Source organism: Carassius auratus, unplaced genomic scaffold (genome assembly GCF_003368295.1).
Source record: "Carassius auratus strain Wakin unplaced genomic scaffold, ASM336829v1 scaf_tig00018020, whole genome shotgun sequence".
Taxonomy (NCBI): Eukaryota; Metazoa; Chordata; class Actinopteri; order Cypriniformes; family Cyprinidae; genus Carassius; species Carassius auratus.
The window spans coordinates 1-6,674 of NW_020524840.1; the positions used below are offsets into that span (position 1 = coordinate 1).

At 37.5% G+C, this 6,674-nt stretch overlaps 1 pseudogene; it reads left to right on the plus strand.

Moving 5' to 3' along the window:
* Positions 1 to 3: 3 nt before the first annotated feature.
* Positions 4 to 2,150, plus strand: LOC113075918 (kelch-like protein 42; annotated as a pseudogene).
* Positions 2,151 to 6,674: the final 4,524 nt, after the last annotated feature.

A 6,674-nucleotide genomic window follows, 5' to 3' on the forward strand; every position in this document is an offset into this window, starting at 1 on the left:
ATTGTTGGTGGATACAGAATGACAAGCAAGAGATCTCTGTGGGCCACTGCTAAACCCCTGCAAGAACGAGTGGGAACCATGTGGCACCTTTGAACCAGAAGAGGTACGATTCACTCACGATCTGTCCAATTGTTCTGGTTTGTAAAGTGCATGTAAGCGCTCTTTCTGTGTCCAGATCCAATCAAGCTCCTGGCCGTGAGTGGGAAGCTGTATGCGGTCGGAGGACACTGTCTGAGTACGGTGGAGTGTTATAGTCCCGAGCAGGACTGGTGGACGTGTGTGGCGTCTCTGCCTGATCCTCTCGCTGAGTTCTCTGCCTGTGAGTGTCAGGGCATGATCTACGTCATGGGCGGTTATACCTCTAGAGGTGGTTTTTACTGCGAGATGAGTTCAGTCACACACACACACACACACAAATTAACTATCTCATGTTCTTGGTCTAACATTTAGATTACATTTTCCTCCATTCAACACTTAATCTTTAAAAACATTCCCTATGTTCTTTATCAAATCACAAAATATCTATATCCATATATCCATACATCAATATGTATTGTACATTATAAATAAATATACAAAAGATATGCAATGCTTAATTCACTTTGTCATATTAATATAATTGCTTGTAAAATAGTGTAAAATTTGTATTACTACACGGTTATTTAGCAGTTAGTGATCATAACAAAAAAAATTTCCTCATTTGCCATAATTTTAGTAAAGGTAATAAGTTACCTTTAAGTGAGTATTCAATTATGGCAAGGGTAGCAGCAAAAATATGGAAAATGATGATAAAATATATAAAATGATTATTATTTAATTTAACATCTGCCAATATATATAATCTTTTTTATTGTGAATTTCCCCTATTTTTGCTTTTAGATCATTTTTGCCATCATCTAACACTCAAAGGCCTGGTTTCACAGACGGGGCTTAGACTAAACCAGGATTAAACCATAGGTCAATTGGTATATTCAAGTCATTTTTATAAATGTGCCTTAGGAAAAATATAACTGGTGTGCATCTTGAGACAAAACAAAGGCACAGATATATTTTAAGATCAGTCAGTGCAAGTTTCTTTCAGTTGAAAACAATTCAGACTTACATTTTAGTCTGGGACTAGGCCTAAGTCTTGTCTATGAAACCAGGGGAAAGATTATAAAAATTCTGTCTGATAATATATTTGTTTATTATGGCTGATAACTATTAAACAGCCATATTGTACCAATAAATTGTCTGTGGTACATGAAAACGTCTTAAAAATTGCAACCAAATGTTTAAAAACTGATGATTTTCAGTTGTAATGGAATACTGTGCTTATTTTAAAGGATGTAATTTATATTGGACAATAATCCCTCGTCACTCACATGAGATCACAACCATTAGCAAACAACGATTCAGTGAATTCTTGATGACTAAAGTCTGGTCCTACATTTGAGAAGCCGCTCAACTCAAATACTTTACATACATCTTAGTAGGGAAGAAAAGCAACTGCAATTACCATTTCATTCTGATTTTTAAATTACTGCATTAAATGATCTTTTATGATTCAATCATCTCAGTGTTTTTCTCCTAATGTCTGACAGATAGGAACACCAATGTATTGCGTTACTGCCCCGCCTCCAGACTCGTGGTCCGTGTTCCGTTCCTGTTCGGCTTCATGTGCGCAAGCAGCAGATGCTCTCAGTGGAGGACACCATCTACCTGGTGGGAGGCTACACACACGAGCTAGAACCTGCAGAAACTGGGGCGGCGGAGGCTCAGCCAGACGGAGGAACATGCTGACGGTACAGTCCTACAACGTGCAGACGGGAGAATGGTTGCAACTTAAGGAAAACACGTCAAAGTCTGGCTTAAACCTCACCTGCACGCTACACAACGACGGCATCTACATTATGAGCAGAGATGTCAGTCTGCCCACCAGCCTGGAGCACCGCGTCTTCCTCAAGTACAACATTTTCTCAGATGCCTGGGAGGCTTTCAGGCGTTTTCCTGCTCTGGGACAGAACATGCTGCTTTGCTCTCTCTATCACCCAATGTCCTATGAGCCACACTGTTTCAAGCTCTGGGCGTCTGGAGAAGACTGTAGAACTGCTGGGGAACACCGATTTCTTGCTAGAGGTTTACCAAAATGCTTTACCAGATCGGATTGATCAAACCAACACAAAGAACCTGCAGGGGACATTAAAGGAATAATACAGCCAAAAAAATTCAAATTTTGGTCATTATTTACTCCCCTTCATCTGTTTGACTTTAAGAGAGAGTTTACATTTTTATTTGTATTTTTTCATGGAAGGAAAAAGGTTTGAAAACAACACGTAGCTGAGAAAATGATAAATGATGACAGATTTATTTTGGTGAAATAGTCATTTAAATTCTAAATAAAGGACAAAAGTTTCCACTTTGATTCTGAAAAAAAAATCAGAAGTCATGAAAGTTTGTTTAAAATTCACGCACCCTCAGGCCATTCAAAGATAAAGATGAGTTTTATTTCTTTATCGGAACGGATTCAGAGCAATGTATTCAGCATTGCATCTCTTGCTCACCAGTGGATCCTCTGCAGTGAATGGGTGCCGTCAGAATGAGAGTCCAAACAGCTGATAAAAACATCTCAAGAATCCACACGCCTCCAGTCCATCAATTAACATCTTGTGAAGCTAAAAGCTTTGTGTTTGTAATAAACAAATCCACCATTAAGGATTTTTAACTTTAAAATACAAGTCCATAATCCAAATGACTTCCTCCAGTGAAACAATTCATACCCTCTTGCCCTCTCACAACACATTTGTTTAGAACTGTTTTAGACTTGTAAACAGTGGTGGATCAGTGCATATTTCTCTTCTGATTCAGACAAGATGGCTTTTTCACTGGAGAACGCAATATTATTGATAGACCACTCATATTCATTCGTTTCTACGTAGTTAAAAACATCTTGATGGATTTGTTCATTAAAAACACAGCTTTTTTCCACTTAACAAGATGCTGGTTGATGGAATGGAGTCATTACTGGCACCCATCCACTGCAGAGGATCCATTGGTGAGAAAGTGACTTAATGCTACATTTTTCCAAATCTGTTCTTTTGAAGAAACAAATTCTTTTACATCTTGGATGACCTGAGGGTGAGTAGATTTTCAGCAAATTTTCATTTTTCTGTGAATTACTCTTTTAATATCTCCATCAGAAGTTCTGTTGAGGTATTCAAAAGCAGTTTTAATATACATGTATCATTTTATTTATCTTGGCAGAGAGAGAGAACACTACAAGAGATGCACCAGACATTTTCAACCTGCACAGAATCTTCCAATGCCAATGCATGAACAGTACCTTAAAGATATATTCCATGACTTACTAATATTCAGAAGCACAAGTGAAGGCTTCAGATTTATAAAGCCTGCAGATGAAATGAAAACACTAAACTTGCACAAGCTGATTAAACAACTTAACATAAAGGGTAATTAAAGACATCAAAGAGATAGTTCACTCGAAAATGAAAATTCTGTTATCATTTACTCACATTAACGTCATTCCAAATCTGTGTGATCATCTAACCCTTTTTTTTGGTCCATAAAATTAAAGTCGATGGGGTCTGATGTTGTTTCAGACCACACTAACTTCTATTAAATGGACAAAAACTTTAAAATATCTTAGTTTTTCGGAGTGGAAAGAAAGATGTTAGTGTCACAGTGTTAGCATTTTTGGTTGAACTGTGCCTTTAAGATCCAATGTGCCAGACTAAATGGTGATTGTTGAAAATGTTATAGACTAAAAGCTGTTGATCTTTGACTTAATTACACTTTCAATAGTCTTAGTTGAATTATTTCATTTAAGTGTCTTAAAATGTGCTGCACAAATGAAGCACAAATATATAAGCGCCTGACCTAACCGCTGTGATGCATTTTTGCATTAGGTTGAGTGAGATGACCTGTTTCTTTTGAAAGAAAAGGAGATTAATTTTATTTTAAGTGTTAAGTACTTTATACTTATGTTCCATTTACTCTTGGTTTTACAATGTTTTGATTATTTTTTATATGTATGTTGAGCCAAAATGGATGATGGTTTTGTTGAGCATTCCCAAGTTGCCTTGAAAATGTAAAGGAGTAAGTTAAAGATGTTCAGGGAGGCAAATAAAAGGCTTTATATTACTTATTTCTATGTGTGTCTCTGTTTTTACCTGTATGCATTAGGCAGATGCCAAACTGTAACTTGTCCTTCTTAGTGAGGTCACCTTCTGCTGTTGTGTCCTGACAGAGGAAGTCAATGCATAATCGGCTGTCCATAGACACACTGCAATGTCCTGTCACATCAGCTGTGTCATTGTTGCAGCAAATGGATGAGATGCATCGGATGAAGTCACTGCCTTTGAATCAGACCGTTGTACACTTTCTATCCTCCATTCATTGTTTTGGCATCTGCACTGTAGATTCTCATAGCATGTGTATGTCCATGATTTTGGTCACTGGCTCTTAAAGTTGAGCAGATGTCCCAGCAAAGACAAGCCTCCTGTAGGAGATAATGGTAGGCCAGTGGATGGCCAGTGATTTGCTGGTTAAGTATGACAAAAGAGACTAATTAGTTATCAAACATACTGATAGAAATACATTTTCTGTCATTTGCTTTGGACTTTTACTGCATACGGATCACTGAAGGCAACTGAAGAGAACTTTATTACATACATTCTCATTAACTAACTATACTACTTTTGCCTCAGTAAACTCCTAATGTTAATGTTGGGTATGGGGTTGGATTAAGGGGTCTAAAATGTGGTCATGTACCATAAGGCATAAAAATATGTGGCTGTCCATACATCTATGTAATAATAATAATAATACAGCCACTTGGAGGCGCTGCAACTTAATTTAACATACAATATATATTTTCACCACACATGTACACGCACACACACAGTTCTGTTTAATTACTACAAATGCACTGAAAAGAGTATTTACGTATCAAAAACCATCAATACCAATAAAAATAAATCAAAAACATTCACAATATATATTGAGTACCCATGATAAAGAACAGGCTGCAAAGAGCAGATATTCTTCTGTGTTACAGTGACCTGTTTTCAAATAGCCAGCAGCGTGATTTGTACTGGTTGGGAATTGGGGGTTGAGTGAGGGGAGTGTGTCTTTTACTGATTTTCTCTTGTACACAATGTGGTCCACTGATAACATCTCTAGCAAATCAGAGCCCAAAAAAATCGGTCTTTAATATGTCACTGCTGTAGAGCGCTGACTCTCTGATGGATCACAGGTCTCAAGCTGGAAGAAATGTAGCAGAGACAGCTTGTTCGATTTGACAAGTCACATCTGCTCTGTATAATGATGGGCCTCACAACTCTCAAAGTAGCTTCATATAGCTGTTTTGATACACATACAACACCAATTAATAAAAAGAAAAGAAAAGAAAGATAAAAGACAGAATCACTACACACACACACACACACACACACACACACACACACACACACACACACACACACACACACACACATATATATATACATATATACAGTGCCGCCCACTAATATTGGCACCCTTGGTAAATATAAGCAAAGGTGGCTGTGAAAATAACCTTGCATTGTTTATCCTTTTGAACTTTAATTCAAATAAATTACAAAAATCAAAACTTTCATTTGAAGTAAAACAATGGAAAGTGGGGGAAACTCACATTATGAAATAACTGTTTTTCTCTAGGTCACGTTCGTCTCCCAATATTGGCACCCAATTATTGCAACGTCTTTTTCTCAAGATAACAGAGTCCATTCCTTCATCCATAATCCCTCTAGATCCTTCAGAATACCAGCTCAATGTTGGTGCTGCTTCTCTTCTCATCTTCTACAGGGTTTAAGGTAAGGGAACTGAGACAGCCATGGCAGAAACTTCATTCCGTGCTCAGTGACACATTATATTGTGTTGATATTGATGCTTGTTTTGGATCAGTGTCTTGATGGAGGATCCAAACATGGTCCATTATTTCTTACAGAGTCTGTCAGGTTTAGATTTTTTTATTCTGTTGGTATTTGATTGAATCCATGATGCCATGCATCTGAACAAGACGTCTAGGACCTCATGCACAAAATAGGCCCATAACATTATAGAACCAGCAGTATATTTAAACATGGACCTGGGGCACTTTATATCCCGGATTGCACCAAATCCATCTGGTGGGTTTGCTTCTAAAAAGCTCTTTTATTATGTTTCGTCTGACTATAGAAGCCAGTGTAATTGGAAGTTCCAGTCGTGTCTTGACAACTGAATATTATGGAGTTTGTTTTTGGATGAGCGAGGAGTTTTTTTTTTTTCTTGAAACCCATTTGAACAACATGTGCTGATAGGGACTGTTTGATATACAGTAGGTTTTTAGGCTTTCGGCTCCAAAGATTCAGCTAATCTCTGCAATTCTCCAACTGTGATCCTTGGAGAGGAATTTTTTCGCCTGATGGTGGAAATGAGGATTCTCAATGCTTTAACTCTTTTCTTACAGCCACTCTCTATTTAGTGATGCTCAACATATAACATATTTGCTTTGCTTTTACTCCTTATGATGGATGATAAAGGGAATTTGGCTTTTGTGTTCCTCATATTTATAATTCTGTGGAACAGGAAGTCACGGCTGGACATTTCATGTTTACAATCACCCTGTTACTACTGAAAACTCAGCTTTACCATCA